The following is a 22,871-nucleotide window of genomic DNA, read 5'->3' as shown; positions in this document are numbered from 1 at the left end:
GTCAGATACGTTGTTGCGTTTACTCTGTGAACAGGTTATGGGCCCAGAAAGTCAAGAAGTCAAGCGTTTGTTTTAAGTAGAGCCATGAGTGGGCCTAACGCCAGAAAAACGGAACATAGCGGTCGCTGGTCGCGGCTATTGTTCGACGGGGATGAAAAGAATTACGAACTTTGGGAGGTTAAGTTTTTGGGCCACCTCCGGCCCCAAGGCCTGAAAAAGATAATTACTACGGAGCCAGCGGGTGTGGAGACCGCGGAAGAAGCAGCTTCAAATGCCGAGGCATATGCAGAATTAATCCAGTTCTTGGACGATAAAAGTTTGTCGCTTGTAATGCGAGAAGCAGCCGACGATGGGCGCGCAGCGCTAAAGATTTTGAGAGACTACTATGCAGGTAAAGGAAAGCCACGAGTGATAAGCCTGTATACTGAGCTGACCTCGCTTCAAAAATCAGGTAGCGAGAGTGTGACTGAATATGTTATTCGTGCTGAAACTGCTATCACGGCTTTACGAAATGCTGGAGAGACTTTGAGTGACGGACTGCTGGTGGCTATGGTTCTAAAGGGGCTTCCTGAGACTTTTAAACAGTTTGCCATCCATATAACGCAATCGGATGACAGGATAACGTTTGCTGAATTTAAAACAAAGCTTCGGAGCTACGAGGACATCGAAAAGATGCGTGCTCCAGCTGCAGAGGATAATGTAATGGATGTGCGGACAAGACAGAGGCCTGCGAGATCCACCAGTGCAGGCTCAATTGAACGGGCTGCAGCGGACGTGGTGTGCTACAGATGCGGGCTGAAGGGACACATTGCCCGCGCTTGCCGGCGCAAAGTGTGGTGCAGCCACTGCAAGAGCAACACTCATCGCGACGTAACCTGCAGGAGAAGACGGCGCCAGGACGCAACATGGAGGGCCACCGAGGAGGCGACCGACGAGTACGTATTCCGGGTGACCGATGGAGCGGCAGGGTCCCAGCCAAGTAACCAGGGTGTCGACGTGAAGGGCTTGATGGTCGATTGCGGGGCAACCTCGCATATCGTCACCGACATCTCCAAGTTCAAAAGGTTCGATGAGGAGTTCCAGGCCGGGACTCATTACATGGAGCTAGCTGATGGCACAAGGTGTAAGGGAGTAGCAGAACGCAGAGGTGATGCTGAGGTATGTTTGGTGGACAATCGCGGACGCTATCTAAAAACAGTGCTGAGACGGGCACTGTATATTCCCTCATACCCACAGGACATATTTTCGGTGCAAGCAGCAGCTTCCAGCGGAGCAAGCGTAACGTTCAAGAAAGGTGAGGACATTCTGGTGTATAAAGACGGTACAAAATTTCCCATTCGTGTACATGATAGACTATATTACTTGCATACAGTACCTGATGGATGTGATGACCAAGTGAATGGATGTTATGATTTAAAGACATGGCATGAGATACTGGGACACTGTAATTTTGATGACGTGCAGAGATTAGAAGGTGTTGTTGATGGTATGAAAATTGAAGGTTTAACAAACAAACCTATAACTTGTGAAGTGTGCACCCAAGGCAAGTTTACGCAAACTAGAAACAGAAAGCCTGATGTAAGAGCTAAAAGATCTCTAGAGCTAGTGCACACAGATTTGGCCGGTCCAATTCACCCAGAGTCCAGAGAGGGGTATAAATATGTTTTGTCATTCACTGATGATTTTTCCAGTGCCGTGTTTGTGTATTGCCTTAAAAGTAAAAGTGACACACTACAAGCAACGGAGAGGTTTCTTGCCGATATGGCCCCATATGGTAAAATTCAGCGTCTTCGATCCGACAATGGCACTGAGTTTACTGCAAAGCATTACAAAACTCTGTTGGTTAAGAATGGTATTAGACACGAGACTTCTGCGCCATATTCTCCCCACCAAAATGGTACGGCAGAGAGAAATTGGCGTACACTTTTTGACATGGCACGGTGCATGCTGATAGAGAGTGAGTTACCTAAAGATTTATGGCCTTATGCAGTGCAGACCGCAGCCATAGTCAGGAACAGGTGCTTTAACAAACGCACCAAATATACACCAGTTCAGATGCTAACAGGGAGACGGCCCAATCTATCCAGGATGCAAAAGTTTGGTTCAGAGTGTTTTGCTTATAAACAAGATAAAAGAAAGCTGGATCCAAGATGTGAAAGGGGTATTTTTATTGGTTATGATAAAAGCAGTCCAGCATACATTGTCTATTTCCCTGACAGCAGGAAAGTACAAAAGCACAGGTTAGTCAAGTTTCTTTCTAAGACCCGTGTTGAGCAACAGACTCAGACTAGCATTGTTGATGATGGTGATGATGATGTTCTGGAGCAGAAGGCCAATAGAACTAGGCAGGATGTAAATGTAAGTCCAATAGGTGACCAAATTTCAGTCAAAGAGGAGGAACTGAGTAGTAGTCCTCAGACCCAAACAGTTGAAGCTATGCCTGAGCCTCCAAGATACCCTTCTAGGGTGAGGAAGAGGCCAGATTATTTCCATGACTGTGTTTCTCAACAGGCATCTGATGAGGAAACCGATCAGGTGCAGATCAACATAGATTACTGTTATAGAGTAACGTGTAATATACCTGTAACTTTCACAGAAGCTGTAACCTCAGACAGATCAAAAGAGTGGGTCACTGCAATGGATGAGGAGATGCAGTCACTTAGAGAAAACCACACATTTACCCTGAGTAGCTTGCCTGAAGGTAAGAAAGCAGTGGGGGGTAGATGGGTTTATGCGATCAAGAACAACATAGATGGATCTGAAAAGTGTAAAGCACGTTATGTGGCCAAAGGATACAGTCAGAAGAGAGGTGTAGATTATGGAGAGACTTTTTCCCCTACAGCTAACTTGACAAGTATCCGAGTGATAATACAAAAAGCAGCACAAGAAAATCTGATTCTGCATCACATGGATGTAAAAACTGCCTACCTGAATGCACCAATAGATCACGAAATTTACATGGAACAGCCAGAGGGCTATGAAGTAAAATCTGGCACAAATGATAAATTGGTTTGTAAATTGGAAAGATCATTGTATGGGTTAAAACAATCCGGCAGAAACTGGAACAAGGTACTACATGAGTACTTGACCAAAAACCACTTTGAGCAGAATCAAGCTGACCATTGTGTGTATACATGGGAAACAGCCAATGAAAAAGTGATCATTGTAATATGGGTTGATGATTTGTTGATTGTGGCAAGTAATGAAAATGTTCTTAGACACGTGAAGGACATGCTTACGGAGAGATTCAAAATGAAAGACTTGGGCAAACTAAGGCATTTTTTAGGTATTGATTTTAACCAGAGTGACAACTGTGTGAGAATGTCACAAGCAAAATATGTGACACAAATATTGCAAAGGTTTAATATGCAGGATTGCAAACCTAGATCGACTCCTTGTGAACAAAAACTTGACTATACTAATGATGCCGAAAAGATGATTGATGTGAAAAAATATAGAGAGGCAGTGGGAAGCCTCATCTATTTGACCATCTGTACTAGACCTGATATAAGTTTTGTTGTAAGCAAACTGTCACAATATTTCACAGAGCCAACTGTTGAGCAATGGTCTACAGTTAAACATGTACTGAGGTATCTTAAAGGTACATTTGACAAAGAGCTGTGTTACAAAAAATGTAATGAGACACTGGGAATAAGAGCATACAGTGATGCAGACTGGGCGGCTAGTAATGACAGACGTAGTACAACTGGCTATTGTGTAAGTCTAACTGAATGTGGTGCTTTGATTTCATGGAAAACAAAGAAACAGCCAACTGTCGCGCTGTCCACCTGTGAGGCAGAGTACATAGCCCTAGCTACAACCATACAGGAGTGTCTCTATCTTAAACAACTGTTGGAAAATCTTGATACGTGTCAATATTCACCAATTAAGGTATATGAAGATAACCAAGGTACAATCGCCTTAGCAAAAAATCCCGTGAGCAGACAAAGATGCAAACATGTAGACATTAAGTACCATTTTATTAGGTCTTTTGTAAATAATGGTGACATTACATTAATGTTTTGTCCCACTAATGAGATGGTAGCAGATGTGTTGACAAAGCCTGCAACCAAGTGCAAGTTGATGAAGTTTGATGCAATTACTTTTGGAAAGTGATGTGACATACTTTGTTAACAATGTGAGAGCAAGTGGGGGTGTTAACAGTGTGCTCTCAATGTGCATTATGTTTTTGTTTTGTTAAACTTGTAAAATGTCATAATGTGTTTGTTGTTTTTGTTTTCTTTATTGATTTATATTTATGTCTGAGTTGATCGAGCTGAATGAAATGGCACGGGATGAGTAATGGGGTGTGTACATTTGTGATTGGTTGTTTGATTAATAAAATCACCTTGAGTGAGCACAGCTGCTGCTGTGTGTGTTGCAAGTCAGATACGTTGTTGCGTTTACTCTGTGGGCCATTTTCTGCCCTCTTCCCCCACCCCAAATATAGAGAGAACGTCGGCCGCCGGACCTTCTATGCAAAGCCTCTGGAATGCGGGCAAAGAACATTTTTTTTGCGTACGCACAATAGCCTTCCAAAACTCTGTCTTGGCAGCAGTGGGATTCAAACCCACACCCCCGAAGAGACTGGAGCCTTAATCCAACGCCTTATGCTACGTTCACACCAAACGCGAATACGCGTCGAAATTCTGGCCTGCCGCTTCTATTTACACGCCTGACCACTTTGTGTTCATTCGCCCGTCAAGAGCGAAATGGACGCGCATGAAAACAAAAGTTTGAAGTGAAATTTACGCGCGTCAGGTGCGTCAGAGAGGCGAAAGTTTCAAAAAGTTTCGAACCCCATTGGCAGCCATCTTTTTACAAGACGTCTGTTGTTGATCGGTCATTTATCGAGAGTGTCACTGCTCTGTATTGGCTCTGGAGAGCAGAACAGCGGTGTAGGGATCATCGTCGCTGTATTTGGGTTGCGCTTCGCCACAAGCTGATGCCTTGTAATTCGCCGCCGTAAAGGCATCCTTAATACAGGGTATGCAGTCCTACTCCTGGTGGCCCCCTTCCTGTGGAGTGGAGGTCCATCTCTGATCAAGCACACCTGAATCCGCTAATCAAGGCCTTTGGGGCTTATGTGGAAACGATAGCCAGCTGTGATGCATTTAAAATCAAAATGATCAGGCAGCTGTTATTTCACCCAAAACTTTTCATGAGTAAAACTGGCTGTCTCCATTCTTGTAGACTACTCATTGTTTTTCATTAATATAATTTATTGCACCTCTCCTATGATTGTAAATTATTGGTGTGCCTCTGTTGGAATGGAGCAGAGGCTGGGACAAGCTTTAAGCACTGACTTTGCTAAATGGCAAAGAATGCGAAAGCGGCTAAGTTTGGATGAGCATGCAGCGTCACTTCTCCAGTCGCTTCGCAGCCTCAGGAACTTTCCAAAGGACTTCCCTGGCAGCGGTGGGATTCGAACCCACGCCCCCGAAGAGACTGGAGCCTTAATCCAGCGCCTTAGACCGCTCGGCCACGCTACCTTGTCATGGTGTGTTCCACGGGTCTTTACGACAGGTCAAACGGCCTCCCAAATACTGACTCTGCAGTCTAATCCTGTTTGCGTAAAACAAGCCCGCTCCCAAGCGGGTTAGAGGGCCTCCCTGCCTTGGTTAAAATGCCTGCTGGCAGCAATGGGATTTAGACTGGAGCCTTAAATCAAATGCCTTAGACCTCTCGGCCACGCTACCCTGGAATGCTCACTTTCGTGGGCCCTTTTCTGCCCTCTTCCCCCACCCCAAAGATAGAGAAAACGTCGGCCGCCGGACCTTCTTTGCAAAGCCTCTGGAGTGCGGGCAAAGAATGTTTTTTTGTGTATAGGCACAATAGCCTTCCAAAACTCTGTCTTGGCAGTAGTGGGATTCAAACCCACGCCCCCGAAGAGACTGGAGCCTTAATCCAGCGCCTTAGACCGCTCGGCCACGCTACCTTGTCATGGTGTGTTCCACGGGTCTTTACGACAGGTCAAACGTCCTCCCAAATAATGACTCTGCAGTCTAATCCTGTTTGCGTAAAACAAGCCCGCTCCCAAGCGGGTTAGAGGGCCTCCCTGCCTTGGTTAAAATGCCTGCTGGCAGCAATGGGATTTAGACTGGAGCCTTAAATCAAATGCCTTAGACCTCTCGGCCACGCTACCCTGGAATGCTCACTTTCGTGGGCCCTTTTCTGCCCTCTTCCCCCACCCCAAAGATAGAGAAAACGTCGGCCGCCGGACCTTCTTTGCAAAGCCTCTGGAGTGCGGGCAAAGAATGTTTTTTTGTGTATAGGCACAATAGCCTTCCAAAACTCTGTCTTGGCAGTAGTGGGATTCAAACCCACGCCCCCGAAGAGACTGGAGCCTTAATCCAGCGGCTTAGACCACTCGGCCCCGCTACCCTGCCACAGCCGCCTTCGTGGGCCCTTTTTTTTCTTGTCGCGCTTCGCCGCAAGCTGATGCCTTGTAATTCGAAGCCGTAAAGGCATCCTTTATACAGGGGTATGCAGTCCTACTCCTGGTGGCCCCCTTCCTGTGGAGTGGAGGTCATCATCAAGCAGGCTCCTGATTGGTTAACGCGGCGCGAATTGACGCAGAAGTTCAGATTTATCACCTCGGGCAGCAGACGCGAATGCTTGTCAGACGCGTGATTCACAAAAAAGCACAATTCGCGCTTAACACACCTAACGCGCCAGACGCTCAATTCGCGCCATTCACGAGAACTAGACGCGCGGATGAGGCGAATTCGCGTCTACCGCGCCGCGCTAAACGCCTCATTCGCGCCGCAAGAACTCCAGGCGCGTGTAAACACGTCTTACCATTGACTTAACATTGAAATCACTCGGACCAGACGCATATTCCCGTTTGGTGTGAGCGTAGCATTAGACCGTGCGGCCATGCTGCCTCGTCGGGTTGCGCTCCAAGGGTCTCTTCGACAGGTGGAACGGCCTCCCTAATACTTACATGGCAGAACTGCTGCAGTCTAATCCTGTTTGCGTGAAATAATCCCGCTGCCAAGCGGGTTAGAGGGCCTCCCTGCTTTGGTTAAAATTGCTGCTGGCAGCGATGGGATTCGAACCCACGCCCCCGAAGAGACTGGAGCCTAAATCCAGCGCCTTAGACCACTCGGCCACGCTACCCTGGGATTCTCACTTTCGTGGGCCATTTTCTGCCCTCTTCCCCCACCCCAAATATAGAGAGAACGTCGGCCGCCGGACCTTCTATGCAAAGCCTCTGGAATGCGGGCAAAGAACATTTTTTTTGCGTACGCACAATAGCCTTCCAAAACTCTGTCTTGGCAGCAGTGGGATTCAAACCCACACCCCCGAAGAGACTGGAGCCTTAATCCAACGCCTTATGCTACGTTCACACCAAACGCGAATACGCATCGAAATTCTGGCCTGCCGCTTCTATTTACACGCCTGACCACTTTGTGTTCATTCGCCCGTCAAGAGCGAAATGGACGCGCATGAAAACAAAAGTTTGAAGTGAAATTTACGCGCGTCAGGTGCGTCAGAGAGGCGAAAGTTTCAAAAAGTTTCGAACCCCATTGGCAGCCATCTTTTTACAAGACGTCTGTTGTTGATCGGTCATTTATCGAGAGTGTCACTGCTCTGTATTGGCTCTGGAGAGCAGAACAGCGGTGTAGGGATCATCGTCGCTGTATTTGGGTTGCGCTTCGCCACAAGCTGATGCCTTGTAATTCGCCGCCGTAAAGGCATCCTTAATACAGGGTATGCAGTCCTACTCCTGGTGGCCCCCTTCCTGTGGAGTGGAGGTCCATCTCTGATCAAGCACACCTGAATCCGCTAATCAAGGCCTTTGGGGCTTATGTGGAAACGATAGCCAGCTGTGATGCATTTAAAATCAAAATGATCAGGCAGCTGTTATTTCACCCAAAACTTTTCATGAGTAAAACTGGCTGTCTCCATTCTTGTAGACTACTCATTGTTTTTCATTAATATAATTTATTGCACCTCTCCTATGATTGTAAATTATTGGTGTGCCTCTGTTGGAATGGAGCAGAGGCTGGGACAAGCTTTAAGCACTGACTTTGCTAAATGGCAAAGAATGCGAAAGCGGCTAAGTTTGGATGAGCATGCAGCGTCACTTCTCCAGTCGCTTCGCAGCCTCAGGAACTTTCCAAAAGACTTTCCTGGCAGCGGTGGGATTCGAACCCACGCCCCCGAAGAGACTGGAGCCTTAATCCAGCGCCTTAGACCGCTCGGCCACGCTACCTTGTCATGGTGTGTTCCACGGGTCTTTACGACAGGTCAAACGGCCTCCCAAATACTGACTCTGCAGTCTAATCCTGTTTGCGTAAAACAAGCCCGCTCCCAAGCGGGTTAGAGGGCCTCCCTGCCTTGGTTAAAATGCCTGCTGGCAGCAATGGGATTTAGACTGGAGCCTTAAATCAAATGCCTTAGACCTCTCGGCCACGCTACCCTGGAATGCTCACTTTCGTGGGCCCTTTTCTGCCCTCTTCCCCCACCCCAAAGATAGAGAAAACGTCGGCCGCCGGACCTTCTTTGCAAAGCCTCTGGAGTGCGGGCAAAGAATGTTTTTTTGTGTATAGGCACAATAGCCTTCCAAAACTCTGTCTTGGCAGTAGTGGGATTCAAACCCACGCCCCCGAAGAGACTGGAGCCTTAATCCAGCGCCTTAGACCGCTCGGCCACGCTACCTTGTCATGGTGTGTTCCACGGGTCTTTACGACAGGTCAAACGTCCTCCCAAATAATGACTCTGCAGTCTAATCCTGTTTGCGTAAAACAAGCCCGCTCCCAAGCGGGTTAGAGGGCCTCCCTGCCTTGGTTAAAATGCCTGCTGGCAGCAATGGGATTTAGACTGGAGCCTTAAATCAAATGCCTTAGACCTCTCGGCCACGCTACCCTGGAATGCTCACTTTCGTGGGCCCTTTTCTGCCCTCTTCCCCCACCCCAAAGATAGAGAAAACGTCGGCCGCCGGACCTTCTTTGCAAAGCCTCTGGAGTGCGGGCAAAGAATGTTTTTTTGTGTATAGGCACAATAGCCTTCCAAAACTCTGTCTTGGCAGTAGTGGGATTCAAACCCACGCCCCCGAAGAGACTGGAGCCTTAATCCAGCGGCTTAGACCACTCGGCCCCGCTACCCTGCCACAGCCGCCTTCGTGGGCCCTTTTTTTTCTTGTCGCGCTTCGCCGCAAGCTGATGCCTTGTAATTCGAAGCCGTAAAGGCATCCTTTATACAGGGGTATGCAGTCCTACTCCTGGTGGCCCCCTTCCTGTGGAGTGGAGGTCATCATCAAGCAGGCTCCTGATTGGTTAACGCGGCGCGAATTGACGCAGAAGTTCAGATTTATCACCTCGGGCAGCAGACGCGAATGCTTGTCAGACGCGTGATTCACAAAAAAGCACAATTCGCGCTTAACACACCTAACGCGCCAGACGCTCAATTCGCGCCATTCACGAGAACTAGACGCGCGGATGAGGCGAATTCGCGTCTACCGCGCCGCGCTAAACGCCTCATTCGCGCCGCAAGAACTCCAGGCGCGTGTAAACACGTCTTACCATTGACTTAACATTGAAATCACTCGGACCAGACGCATATTCCCGTTTGGTGTGAGCGTAGCATTAGACCGTGCGGCCATGCTGCCTCGTCAGGTTGCGCTCCAAGGGTCTCTTCGACAGGTGGAACGGCCTCCCTAATACTTACATGGCAGAACTGCTGCAGTCTAATCCTGTTTGCGTGAAATAATCCCGCTGCCAAGCGGGTTAGAGGGCCTCCCTGCTTTGGTTAAAATTGCTGCTGGCAGCGATGGGATTCGAACCCACGCCCCCGAAGAGACTGGAGCCTAAATCCAGCGCCTTAGACCACTCGGCCACGCTACCCTGGGATTTGCACTTTCGTGGGCCATTTTCTGCCCTCTTCCCCCACCCCAAATATAGAGAGAACGTCGGCCGCCGGACCTTCTATGCAAAGCCTCTGGAATGCGGGCAAAGAACATTTTTTTTGCGTACGCACAATAGCCTTCCAAAACTCTGTCTTGGCAGCAGTGGGATTCAAACCCACACCCCCGAAGAGACTGGAGCCTTAATCCAACGCCTTATGCTACGTTCACACCAAACGCGAATACGCGTCGAAATTCTGGCCTGCCGCTTCTATTTACACGCCTGACCACTTTGTGTTCATTCGCCCGTCAAGAGCGAAATGGACGCGCATGAAAACAAAAGTTTGAAGTGAAATTTACGCGCGTCAGGTGCGTCAGAGAGGCGAAAGTTTCAAAAAGTTTCGAACCCCATTGGCAGCCATCTTTTTACAAGACGTCTGTTGTTGATCGGTCATTTATCGAGAGTGTCACTGCTCTGTATTGGCTCTGGAGAGCAGAACAGCGGTGTAGGGATCATCGTCGCTGTATTTGGGTTGCGCTTCGCCACAAGCTGATGCCTTGTAATTCGCCGCCGTAAAGGCATCCTTAATACAGGGTATGCAGTCCTACTCCTGGTGGCCCCCTTCCTGTGGAGTGGAGGTCCATCTCTGATCAAGCACACCTGAATCCGCTAATCAAGGCCTTTGGGGCTTATGTGGAAACGATAGCCAGCTGTGATGCATTTAAAATCAAAATGATCAGGCAGCTGTTATTTCACCCAAAACTTTTCATGAGTAAAACTGGCTGTCTCCATTCTTGTAGACTACTCATTGTTTTTCATTAATATAATTTATTGCACCTCTCCTATGATTGTAAATTATTGGTGTGCCTCTGTTGGAATGGAGCAGAGGCTGGGACAAGCTTTAAGCACTGACTTTGCTAAATGGCAAAGAATGCGAAAGCGGCTAAGTTTGGATGAGCATGCAGCGTCACTTCTCCAGTCGCTTCGCAGCCTCAGGAACTTTCCAAAAGACTTCCCTGGCAGCGGTGGGATTCGAACCCACGCCCCCGAAGAGACTGGAGCCTTAATCCAGCGCCTTAGACCGCTCGGCCACGCTACCTTGTCATGGTGTGTTCCACGGGTCTTTACGACAGGTCAAACGGCCTCCCAAATACTGACACTGCGGAACGGCTGCAGTCTAATCCTGTTTGCGTAAAACAAGCCCGCTTCCAAGCGGGTTAGAGGGCCTCCCTGCCTTGGTTAAAATGCCTGCTGGCAGCAATGGAATTTAGACTGGAGCCTAAATCAAATGCCTTAGACCTCTCGGCCACGCTACCCTGGAATGCTCACTTTTGTGGGCCCTTTTCTGCCCTCTTCCCCCACCCCAAAGATAGAGAAAACGTCGGCCGCCGGACCTACTTTGCAAAGGCTCTGGAGTGCGGGCAAAGAATGTTTTTTTGTGTATAGGCACAATAGCTTTCCAAAACTCTGTCTTGGCAGTAGTGGGATTCAAACACACGCCCCCGAAGAGACTGGAGCCTTAATCCAGCGGCTTAGACCACTGGGCCTTTTTTTTTCTTGTCGCGCTTCGCCGCAAGCTGATGCCTTGTAATTCAAAGCCGTAAAGGCATCCTTTATACAGGGGTATGCAGTCCTACTCCTGGTGGCCCCCTTCCTGTGGAGTGGAGGTCAGCATCAAGCAGGCTCCTGATTGGTTAACGCGGCGCGAATTGACGCAGAAGTTCAGATTTTTCACCTCGGGGAGCAGACGCGAATGCTTGTCAGACGCGTGATTCACAAAAAAGCACAATTCGCGCTTAACGCACCTAACGCGCCAGACGCTCAATTCGCGCCATTCGCGAGAACTAGACGCGCGGATGACGGGAATTCGCGTCTACCTCGCCGCGCTAAACGCCTCATTCGCGCCGCAAGAACTCCAGGCGCGTGTAAACACGTCTTACCATTGACTTAACATTGAAATCACTCGGACCAGACGCATATTCCCGTTTGGTGTGAGCGTAGCATTAGACCGTGCGGCCATGCTACCTCGTCGGGTTGCGCTCCAAGGGTCTCTTCGACAGGTGGTACGGGCTCCCTAATACTTACTCTGCACAACTGCTGCAGTCTAATCCTGTTTGCGTGAAATAATCCCGCTGCCAAGCGGGTTAGAGGGCCTCCCTGCCTTGGTTAAAATGACTGCTGGCAGCGATGGGATTCGAACCCACGCCCCCGAAGAGACTGGAGCCTAAATCCAGCGCCTTAGACCACTCGGCCACGCTACCCTGGGATTCTCACTTTCGTGGGCCATTTTCTGCCCTCTTCCCCCACCCCAAATATAGAGAGAACGTCGGCCGCCGGACCTTCTATGCAAAGCCTCTGGAATGCGGGCAAAGAACATTTTTTTTGCGTACGCACAATAGCCTTCCAAAACTCTGTCTTGGCAGCAGTGGGATTCAAACCCATACCCCCGAAGAGACTGGAGCCTTAATCCAACGCCTTATGCTACGTTCACACCAAACGCGAATACGCGTCGAAATTCTCGCCTGCCGCTTCTATTTATACGCCTGACCACTTTGTGTTCATTCGCCCGTCAAGAGCGAAATGGAAACAAAAGTTTGAAGTGAAATTTACGCGCGTCAGGTGCGTCAGAGAGGCGAAAGTTTCAAAAAGTTTCGAACCCCATTGGCAGCCATCTTTTTACAAGACGTCTGTTGTTGATCGGTCATTTATCGAGAGTGTCACTGCTCTGTATTGGCTCTGGAGAGCAGAACAGCGGTGTAGGGATCATCGTCGCTGTATTTGGGTTGCGCTTCGCCACAAGCAGATGCCTTGTAATTCGCTGCCGTAAAGGCATCCTTAATACAGGGTATGCAGTCCTACTCCTGGTGGCCCCCTTCCTGTGGAGTGGAGGTCCATCTCTGATCAAGCACACCTGAATCCGCTAATCAAGGCCTTTGGGGCTTATGTGGAAACGATAGCCAGCTGTGATGCATTTAAAATCAAAATGATCAGGCAGCTGTTATTTCACCCAAAACTTTTCATGAGTAAAACTGGCTGTCTCCATTCTTGTAGACTACTCATTGTTTTTCATTAATATAATTTATTGCACCTCTCCTATGATTGTAAATTATTGGTGTGCCTCTGTTGGAATGGAGCAGAGGCTGGGACAAGCTTTAAGCACTGACTTTGCTAAATGGCAAAGAATGCGAAAGCGGCTAAGTTTGGATGAGCATGCAGCGTCACTTCTCCAGTCGCTTCGCAGCCTCAGGAACTTTCCAAAAGACTTCCCTGGCAGCAGTGGGATTCGAACCCACGCCCCCGAAGAGACTGGAGCCTTAATCCAGCGCCTTAGACCGCTCGGCCACGCTACCTTGTCATGGTGTGTTCCACGGGTCTTTACGACAGGTCAAACGGCCTCCCAAATACTGACTCTGCAGTCTAATCCTGTTTGCGTAAAACAAGCCCGCTCCCAAGCGGGTTAGAGGGCCTCCCTGCCTTGGTTAAAATGCCTGCTGGCAGCAATGGGATTTAGACTGGAGCCTTAAATCAAATGCCTTAGACCTCTCGGCCACGCTACCCTGGAATGCTCACTTTCGTGGGCCCTTTTCTGCCCTCTTCCCCCACCCCAAAGATAGAGAAAACGTCGGCCGCCGGACCTTCTTTGCAAAGCCTCTGGAGTGCGGGCAAAGAATGGTTTTTTGTGTATAGGCACAATAGCCTTCCAAAACTCTGTCTTGGCAGTAGTGGGATTCAAACCCACGCCCCCGAAGAGACTGGAGCCTTAATCCAGCGGCTTAGACCACTCGGCCCCGCTACCCTGCCACAGCCGCCTTCGTGGGCCCTTTTTTTTCTTGTCGCGCTTCGCCGCAAGCTGATGCCTTGTAATTCGAAGCCGTAAAGGCATCCTTTATACAGGGGTATGCAGTCCTACTCCTGGTGGCCCCCTTCCTGTGGAGTGGAGGTCATCATCAAGCAGGCTCCTGATTGGTTAACGCGGCGCGAATTGACGCAGAAGTTCAGATTTATCACCTCGGGCAGCAGACGCGAATGCTTGTCAGACGCGTGATTCACAAAAAAGCACAATTCGCGCTTAACGCACCTAACGCGCCAGACGCTCAATTCGCGCCATTCACGAGAACTAGACGCGCGGATGAGGCGAATTCGCGTCTACCGCGCCGCGCTAAACGCCTCATTCGCGCCGCAAGAACTCCAGGCGCGTGTAAACACGTCTTACCATTGACTTAACATTGAAATCACTCGGACCAGACGCATATTCCCGTTTGGTGTGAGCGTAGCATTAGACCGTGCGGCCATGCTACCTCGTCGGGTTGCGCTCCAAGGGTCTCTTGGACAGGTGGTATGGCCTCCCTAATACTTACTCTGCAGAACTGCTGCAGTCTAATCCTGTTTGCGTGAAATAATCCCGCTGCCAAACGGGTTAGAGGGCCTCCCTGCCTTGGTTAAAATGGCTGCTGGCAGCGATGGGATTCGAACCCACGCCCCCGAAGAGACTGGAGCCTAAATCCAGCGCCTTAGACCACTCGGCCACGCTACCCTGGGATTCTCACTTTCGTGGGCCATTTTCTGCCCTCTTCCCCCACCCCAAATATAGAGAGAACGTCGGCCGCCGGACCTTCTATGCAAAGCCTCTGGAATGCGGGCAAAGAACATTTTTTTTGCGTACGCACAATAGCCTTCCAAAACTCTGTCTTGGCAGCAGTGGGATTCAAACCCACACCCCCGAAGAGACTGGAGCCTTAATCCAACGCCTTATGCTACGTTCACACCAAACGCGAATACGCGTCGAAATTCTGGCCTGCCGCTTCTATTTACACGCCTGACCACTTTGTGTTCATTCGCCCGTCAAGAGCGAAATGGACGCGCATGAAAACAAAAGTTTGAAGTGAAATTTACGCGCGTCAGGTGCGTCAGAGAGGCGAAAGTTTCAAAAAGTTTCGAACCCCATTGGCAGCCATCTTTTTACAAGACGTCTGTTGTTGATCGGTCATTTATCGAGAGTGTCACTGCTCTGTATTGGCTCTGGAGAGCAGAACAGCGGTGTAGGGATCATCGTCGCTGTATTTGGGTTGCGCTTCGCCACAAGCTGATGCCTTGTAATTCGCCGCCGTAAAGGCATCCTTAATACAGGGTATGCAGTCCTACTCCTGGTGGCCCCCTTCCTGTGGAGTGGAGGTCCATCTCTGATCAAGCACACCTGAATCCGCTAATCAAGGCCTTTGGGGCTTATGTGGAAACGATAGACAGCTGTGATGCATTTAAAATCAAAATGATCAGGCAGCTGTTATTTCACCCAAAACTTTTCATGAGTAAAACTGGCTGTCTCCATTCTTGTAGACTACTCATTGTTTTTCATTAATATAATTTATTGCACCTCTCCTATGATTGTAAATTATTGGTGTGCCTCTGTTGGAATGGAGCAGAGGCTGGGACAAGCTTTAAGCACTGACTTTGCTAAATGGCAAAGAATGCGAAAGCGGCTAAGTTTGGATGAGCATGCAGCGTCACTTCTCCAGTCGCTTCGCAGCCTCAGGAACTTTCCAAAAGACTTCCCTGGCAGCGGTGGGATTCGAACCCACGCCCCCGAAGAGACTGGAGCCTTAATCCAGCGCCTTAGACCGCTCGGCCACGCTACCTTGTCATGGTGTGTTCCACGGGTCTTTACGACAGGTCAAACGGCCTCCCAAATACTGACTCTGCGGAACGGCTGCAGTCTAATCCTGTTTGCGTAAAACAAGCCCGCTCCCAAGCGGGTTAGAGGGCCTCCCTGCCTTGGTTAAAATGCCTGCTGGCAGCAATGGGATTTAGACTGGAGCCTAAATCAAATGCCTTAGACCTCTCGGCCACGCTACCCTGGAATGCTCACTTTCGTGGGCCCTTTTCTGCCCTCTTCCCCCACCCCAAAGATAGAGAAAACGTCGGCCGCCGGACCTTCTTTGCAAAGCCTCTGGAGTGCGGGCAAAGAATGTTTTTTTGTGTATAGGCACAATAGCCTTCCAAAACTCTGTCTTGGCAGTAGTGGGATTCAAACCCACGCCCCCGAAGAGACTGGAGCCTTAATCCAGCGGCTTAGACCACTCGGCCACGCTACCCTGCCACAGCCGCCTTCGTGGGCCCTTTTTTTTTCTTGTCGCGCTTCGCCGCAAGCTGATGCCTTGTAATTCGAAGCCGTAAAGGCATCCTTTATACAGGGGTATGCAGTCCTACTCCTGGTGGCCCCCTTCCTGTGGAGTGGAGGTCAGCATCAAGCAGGCTCCTGATTGGTTAACGCGGCGCGAATTGACGCAGAAGTTCCGATTTTTCACCTCGGGCAGCAGACGCGAATTCTTGTCAGACGCGTGATTCACAAAAAAGCACAATTCGCGCTTAACGCACCTAACGCGCCAGACGCTCAATTCGCGCCATTCGCGAGAACTAGACGCGCGGATGAGGCAAATTCGCATCTACCGCGCCGCGCTAAACGCCTCATTCGCGCCGCAAGAACTCCAGGCGCGTGTAAACACGTCTTACCATTGACTTAACATTGAAATCACTCGGACCAGACGCATATTCCCGTTTGGTGTGAGCGTAGCATTAGACCGTGCGGCCATGCTACCTCGTCGGGTTGCGCTCCAAGGGTCTCTTGGACAGGTGGTACGGCCTCCCTAATACTTACTCTGCAGAACTGCTGCAGTCTAATCCTGTTTGCGTGAAATAATCCCGCTGCCAAACGGGTTACAGGGCCTCCCTGCCTTGGTTAAAATGGCTGCTGGCAGCGATGGGATTCGAACCCACGCCCCCGAAGAGACTGGAGCCTAAATCCAGCGCCTTAGACCACTCGGCCACGCTACCCTGGGATTCTCACTTTCGTGGGCCATTTTCTGCCCTCTTCCCCCACCCCAAATATAGAGAGAACGTCGGCCGCCGGACCTTCTATGCAAAGCCTCTGGAATGCGGGCAAAGAACATTTTTTTTGCGTACGCACAATAGCCTTCCTAAACTCTGTCTTGGCAGCAGTGGGATTCAAACCCACACCCCCGAAGAGACTGGAGCCTTAATCCAACGCCTTATGCTACGTTCACACCAAACTCGAATACGCGTCGAAATTCTGGCCTGCCGCTTCTATTTACACGCCTGACCACTTTGTGTTCATTCGCCCGTCAAGAGCGAAATGGACGCGCATGAAAACAAAAGTTTGAAGTGAAATTTACGCGCGTCAGGTGCGTCAGAGAGGCGAAAGTTTCAAAAAGTTTCGAACCCCATTGGCAGCCATCTTTTTACAAGACGTCTGTTGTTGATCGGTCATTTATCGAGAGTGTCACTGCTCTGTATTGGCTCTGGAGAGCAGAACAGCGGTGTAGGGATCATCGTCGCTGTATTTGGGTTGCGCTTCGCCACAAGCTGATGCCTTGTAATTCGCCGCCGTAAAGGCATCCTTAATACAGGGTATGCAGTCCTACTCCTGGTGGCCCCCTTCCTGTGGAGTGGAGGTCCATCTCTGATCAAGCACACCTGAATCCGCTAATCAAGGCCTTTGGGGCTTATGTGGAAACGATAGCCAGCTGTGATGCATTTAAAATCAAAATGATCAGGCAGCTGTTATTTCACCCAAAACTTTTCATGAGTAAAACTGGCTGTCTCCATTCTTGTAGACTACTCATTGTTTTTTGTTAACAGTGTGCTCTCAATGTGCATTATGTTTTTGTTTTGTTAAACTTGTAAAATGTCATAATGTGTTTGTTGTTTTTGTTTTCTTTATTGATTTATATTTATGTCTGAGTTGATCGAGCTGAATGAAATGGCACGGGATGAGTAATGGGGTGTGTACATTTGTGAATGGTTGTTTGATTAATAAAATCACCTTGAGTGAGCACAGCTGCTGCTGTGTGTGTTGCAAGTCAGATACGTTGTTGCGTTTACTCTGTGAACAGGTTATGGGCCCAGAAAGTCAAGAAGTCAAGCGTTTGTTTTAAGTAGAGCCATGAGTGGGCCTAACGCCAGAAAAACGGAACATAGCGGTCGCTGGTCGCGGCTATTGTTCGACGGGGATGAAAAGAATTACGAACTTTGGGAGGTTAAGTTTTTGGGCCACCTCCGGCCCCAAGGCCTGAAAAAGATAATTACTACGGAGCCAGCGGGTGTGGAGACCGCGGAAGAAGCAGCTTCAAATGCCGAGGCATATGCAGAATTAATCCAGTTCTTGGACGATAAAAGTTTGTCGCTTGTAATGCGAGAAGCAGCCGACGATGGGCGCGCAGCGCTAAAGATTTTGAGAGACTACTATGCAGGTAAAGGAAAGCCACGAGTGATAAGCCTGTATACTGAGCTGACCTCGCTTCAAAAATCAGGTAGCGAGAGTGTGACTGAATATGTTATTCGTGCTGAAACTGCTATCACGGCTTTACGAAATGCTGGAGAGACTTTGAGTGACGGACTGCTGGTGGCTATGGTTCTAAAGGGGCTTCCTGAGACTTTTAAACAGTTTGCCATCCATATAACGCAATCGGATGACAGGATAACGTTTGCTGAATTTAAAACAAAGCTTCGGAGCTACGAGGACATCGAAAAGATGCGTGCTCCAGCTGCAGAGGATAATGTAATGGATGTGCGGACAAGACAGAGGCCTGCGAGATCCACCAGTGCAGGCTCAATTGAACGGGCTGCAGCGGACGTGGTGTGCTACAGATGCGGGCTGAAGGGACACATTGCCCGCGCTTGCCGGCGCAAAGTGTGGTGCAGCCACTGCAAGAGCAACACTCATCGCGACGTAACCTGCAGGAGAAGACGGCGCCAGGACGCAACATGGAGGGCCACCGAGGAGGCGACCGACGAGTACGTATTCCGGGTGACCGATGGAGCGGCAGGGTCCCAGCCAAGTAACCAGGGTGTCGACGTGAAGGGCTTGATGGTCGATTGCGGGGCAACCTCGCATATCGTCACCGACATCTCCAAGTTCAAAAGGTTCGATGAGGAGTTCCAGGCCGGGACTCATTACATGGAGCTAGCTGATGGCACAAGGTGTAAGGGAGTAGCAGAACGCAGAGGTGATGCTGAGGTATGTTTGGTGGACAATCGCGGACGCTATCTAAAAACAGTGCTGAGACGGGCACTGTATATTCCCTCATACCCACAGGACATATTTTCGGTGCAAGCAGCAGCTTCCAGCGGAGCAAGCGTAACGTTCAAGAAAGGTGAGGACATTCTGGTGTATAAAGACGGTACAAAATTTCCCATTCGTGTACATGATAGACTATATTACTTGCATACAGTACCTGATGGATGTGATGACCAAGTGAATGGATGTTATGATTTAAAGACATGGCATGAGATACTGGGACACTGTAATTTTGATGACGTGCAGAGATTAGAAGGTGTTGTTGATGGTATGAAAATTGAAGGTTTAACAAACAAACCTATAACTTGTGAAGTGTGCACCCAAGGCAAGTTTACGCAAACTAGAAACAGAAAGCCTGATGTAAGAGCTAAAAGATCTCTAGAGCTAGTGCACACAGATTTGGCCGGTCCAATTCACCCAGAGTCCAGAGAGGGGTATAAATATGTTTTGTCATTCACTGATGATTTTTCCAGTGCCGTGTTTGTGTATTGCCTTAAAAGTAAAAGTGACACACTACAAGCAACGGAGAGGTTTCTTGCCGATATGGCCCCATATGGTAAAATTCAGCGTCTTCGATCCGACAATGGCACTGAGTTTACTGCAAAGCATTACAAAACTCTGTTGGTTAAGAATGGTATTAGACACGAGACTTCTGCGCCATATTCTCCCCACCAAAATGGTACGGCAGAGAGAAATTGGCGTACACTTTTTGACATGGCACGGTGCATGCTGATAGAGAGTGAGTTACCTAAAGATTTATGGCCTTATGCAGTGCAGACCGCAGCCATAGTCAGGAACAGGTGCTTTAACAAACGCACCAAATATACACCAGTTCAGATGCTAACAGGGAGACGGCCCAATCTATCCAGGATGCAAAAGTTTGGTTCAGAGTGTTTTGCTTATAAACAAGATAAAAGAAAGCTGGATCCAAGATGTGAAAGGGGTATTTTTATTGGTTATGATAAAAGCAGTCCAGCATACATTGTCTATTTCCCTGACAGCAGGAAAGTACAAAAGCACAGGTTAGTCAAGTTTCTTTCTAAGACCCGTGTTGAGCAACAGACTCAGACTAGCATTGTTGATGATGGTGATGATGATGTTCTGGAGCAGAAGGCCAATAGAACTAGGCAGGATGTAAATGTAAGTCCAATAGGTGACCAAATTTCAGTCAAAGAGGAGGAACTGAGTAGTAGTCCTCAGACCCAAACAGTTGAAGCTATGCCTGAGCCTCCAAGATACCCTTCTAGGGTGAGGAAGAGGCCAGATTATTTCCATGACTGTGTTTCTCAACAGGCATCTGATGAGGAAACCGATCAGGTGCAGATCAACATAGATTACTGTTATAGAGTAACGTGTAATATACCTGTAACTTTCACAGAAGCTGTAACCTCAGACAGATCAAAAGAGTGGGTCACTGCAATGGATGAGGAGATGCAGTCACTTAGAGAAAACCACACATTTACCCTGAGTAGCTTGCCTGAAGGTAAGAAAGCAGTGGGGGGTAGATGGGTTTATGCGATCAAGAACAACATAGATGGATCTGAAAAGTGTAAAGCACGTTATGTGGCCAAAGGATACAGTCAGAAGAGAGGTGTAGATTATGGAGAGACTTTTTCCCCTACAGCTAACTTGACAAGTATCCGAGTGATAATACAAAAAGCAGCACAAGAAAATCTGATTCTGCATCACATGGATGTAAAAACTGCCTACCTGAATGCACCAATAGATCACGAAATTTACATGGAACAGCCAGAGGGCTATGAAGTAAAATCTGGCACAAATGATAAATTGGTTTGTAAATTGGAAAGATCATTGTATGGGTTAAAACAATCCGGCAGAAACTGGAACAAGGTACTACATGAGTACTTGACCAAAAACCACTTTGAGCAGAATCAAGCTGACCATTGTGTGTATACATGGGAAACAGCCAATGAAAAAGTGATCATTGTAATATGGGTTGATGATTTGTTGATTGTGGCAAGTGATGAAAATGTTCTTAGACACGTGAAGGACATGCTTACGGAGAGATTCAAAATGAAAGACTTGGGCAAACTAAGGCATTTTTTAGGTATTGATTTTAACCAGAGTGACAACTGTGTGAGAATGTCACAAGCAAAATATGTGACACAAATATTGCAAAGGTTTAATATGCAGGATTGCAAACCTAGATCGACTCCTTGTGAACAAAAACTTGACTATACTAATGATGCCGAAAAGATGATTGATGTGAAAAAATATAGAGAGGCAGTGGGAAGCCTCATCTATTTGACCATCTGTACTAGACCTGATATAAGTTTTGTTGTAAGCAAACTGTCACAATATTTCACAGAGCCAACTGTTGAGCAATGGTCTACAGTTAAACATGTACTGAGGTATCTTAAAGGTACATTTGACAAAGAGCTGTGTTACAAAAAATGTAATGAGACACTGGGAATAAGAGCATACAGTGATGCAGACTGGGCGGCTAGTAATGACAGACGTAGTACAACTGGCTATTGTGTAAGTCTAACTGAATGTGGTGCTTTGATTTCATGGAAAACAAAGAAACAGCCAACTGTCGCGCTGTCCACCTGTGAGGCAGAGTACATAGCCCTAGCTACAACCATACAGGAGTGTCTCTATCTTAAACAACTGTTGGAAAATCTTGATACGTGTCAATATTCACCAATTAAGGTATATGAAGATAACCAAGGTACAATCGCCTTAGCAAAAAATCCCGTGAGCAGACAAAGATGCAAATATGTAGACATTAAGTACCATTTTATTAGGTCTTTTGTAAATAATGGTGACATTACATTAATGTTTTGTCCCACTAATGAGATGGTAGCAGATGTGTTGACAAAGCCTGCAACCAAGTGCAAGTTGATGAAGTTTGATGCAATTACTTTTGGAAAGTGATGTGACATACTTTGTTAACAATGTGAGAGCAAGTGGGGGTGTTAACAGTGTGCTCTCAATGTGCATTATGTTTTTGTTTTGTTAAACTTGTAAAATGTCATAATGTGTTTGTTGTTTTTGTTTTCTTTATTGATTTATATTTATGTCTGAGTTGATCGAGCTGAATGAAATGGCACGGGATGAGTAATGGGGTGTGTACATTTGTGATTGGTTGTTTGATTAATAAAATCACCTTGAGTGAGCACAGCTGCTGCTGTGTGTGTTGCAAGTCAGATACGTTGTTGCGTTTACTCTGTGGGCCATTTTCTGCCCTCTTCCCCCACCCCAAATATAGAGAGAACGTCGGCCGCCGGACCTTCTATGCAAAGCCTCTGGAATGCGGGCAAAGAACATTTTTTTTGCGTACGCACAATAGCCTTCCAAAACTCTGTCTTGGCAGCAGTGGGATTCAAACCCACACCCCCGAAGAGACTGGAGCCTTAATCCAACGCCTTATGCTACGTTCACACCAAACGCGAATACGCGTCGAAATTCTGGCCTGCCGCTTCTATTTACACGCCTGACCACTTTGTGTTCATTCGCCCGTCAAGAGCGAAATGGACGCGCATGAAAACAAAAGTTTGAAGTGAAATTTACGCGCGTCAGGTGCGTCAGAGAGGCGAAAGTTTCAAAAAGTTTCGAACCCCATTGGCAGCCATCTTTTTACAAGACGTCTGTTGTTGATCGGTCATTTATCGAGAGTGTCACTGCTCTGTATTGGCTCTGGAGAGCAGAACAGCGGTGTAGGGATCATCGTCGCTGTATTTGGGTTGCGCTTCGCCACAAGCTGATGCCTTGTAATTCGCCGCCGTAAAGGCATCCTTAATACAGGGTATGCAGTCCTACTCCTGGTGGCCCCCTTCCTGTGGAGTGGAGGTCCATCTCTGATCAAGCACACCTGAATCCGCTAATCAAGGCCTTTGGGGCTTATGTGGAAACGATAGCCAGCTGTGATGCATTTAAAATCAAAATGATCAGGCAGCTGTTATTTC

General features: G+C 48.2%; 12 non-coding genes across 12 annotated transcripts; all 12 read right to left on the bottom strand.

The window, feature by feature from the left end:
• Positions 1-5,410: 5,410 nt before the first annotated feature.
• On the bottom strand, positions 5,411-5,492 carry trnal-aag (transfer RNA leucine (anticodon AAG)). The gene has a single exon. It is a non-coding gene; the product is annotated as a tRNA-Leu (tRNA).
• A 364-nt stretch (positions 5,493-5,856) lies between these two features.
• Positions 5,857-5,938, bottom strand: trnal-aag (transfer RNA leucine (anticodon AAG)). The gene has a single exon. It is a non-coding gene; the product is annotated as a tRNA-Leu (tRNA).
• Positions 5,939-7,040: 1,102 nt separating this feature from the next.
• Positions 7,041-7,122, bottom strand: trnal-uag (transfer RNA leucine (anticodon UAG)). The gene has a single exon. It is a non-coding gene; the product is annotated as a tRNA-Leu (tRNA).
• A 1,017-nt stretch (positions 7,123-8,139) lies between these two features.
• Positions 8,140-8,221, bottom strand: trnal-aag (transfer RNA leucine (anticodon AAG)). Its single transcript has one exon. It is a non-coding gene; the product is annotated as a tRNA-Leu (tRNA).
• A 364-nt stretch (positions 8,222-8,585) lies between these two features.
• trnal-aag (transfer RNA leucine (anticodon AAG)) lies at positions 8,586-8,667 on the bottom strand. Its single transcript has one exon. It is a non-coding gene; the product is annotated as a tRNA-Leu (tRNA).
• Positions 8,668-9,769: 1,102 nt separating this feature from the next.
• trnal-uag (transfer RNA leucine (anticodon UAG)) lies at positions 9,770-9,851 on the bottom strand. Its single transcript has one exon. It is a non-coding gene; the product is annotated as a tRNA-Leu (tRNA).
• A 1,017-nt stretch (positions 9,852-10,868) lies between these two features.
• Positions 10,869-10,950, bottom strand: trnal-aag (transfer RNA leucine (anticodon AAG)). The gene has a single exon. It is a non-coding gene; the product is annotated as a tRNA-Leu (tRNA).
• A 1,080-nt stretch (positions 10,951-12,030) lies between these two features.
• trnal-uag (transfer RNA leucine (anticodon UAG)) lies at positions 12,031-12,112 on the bottom strand. The gene has a single exon. It is a non-coding gene; the product is annotated as a tRNA-Leu (tRNA).
• Positions 12,113-13,119: 1,007 nt separating this feature from the next.
• On the bottom strand, positions 13,120-13,201 carry trnal-aag (transfer RNA leucine (anticodon AAG)). The gene has a single exon. It is a non-coding gene; the product is annotated as a tRNA-Leu (tRNA).
• A 1,102-nt stretch (positions 13,202-14,303) lies between these two features.
• trnal-uag (transfer RNA leucine (anticodon UAG)) lies at positions 14,304-14,385 on the bottom strand. Its single transcript has one exon. It is a non-coding gene; the product is annotated as a tRNA-Leu (tRNA).
• Positions 14,386-15,402: 1,017 nt separating this feature from the next.
• On the bottom strand, positions 15,403-15,484 carry trnal-aag (transfer RNA leucine (anticodon AAG)). Its single transcript has one exon. It is a non-coding gene; the product is annotated as a tRNA-Leu (tRNA).
• A 1,113-nt stretch (positions 15,485-16,597) lies between these two features.
• trnal-uag (transfer RNA leucine (anticodon UAG)) lies at positions 16,598-16,679 on the bottom strand. The gene has a single exon. It is a non-coding gene; the product is annotated as a tRNA-Leu (tRNA).
• Positions 16,680-22,871: the final 6,192 nt, after the last annotated feature.

This window comes from Garra rufa, chromosome 1, assembly GCF_049309525.1.
Source record: "Garra rufa chromosome 1, GarRuf1.0, whole genome shotgun sequence".
NCBI classification, from domain to species: domain Eukaryota; kingdom Metazoa; phylum Chordata; class Actinopteri; order Cypriniformes; family Cyprinidae; genus Garra; species Garra rufa.
Note: the sequence above shows the minus strand (reverse complement) of the source record. Positions and strands in the feature narration are given on the sequence as shown.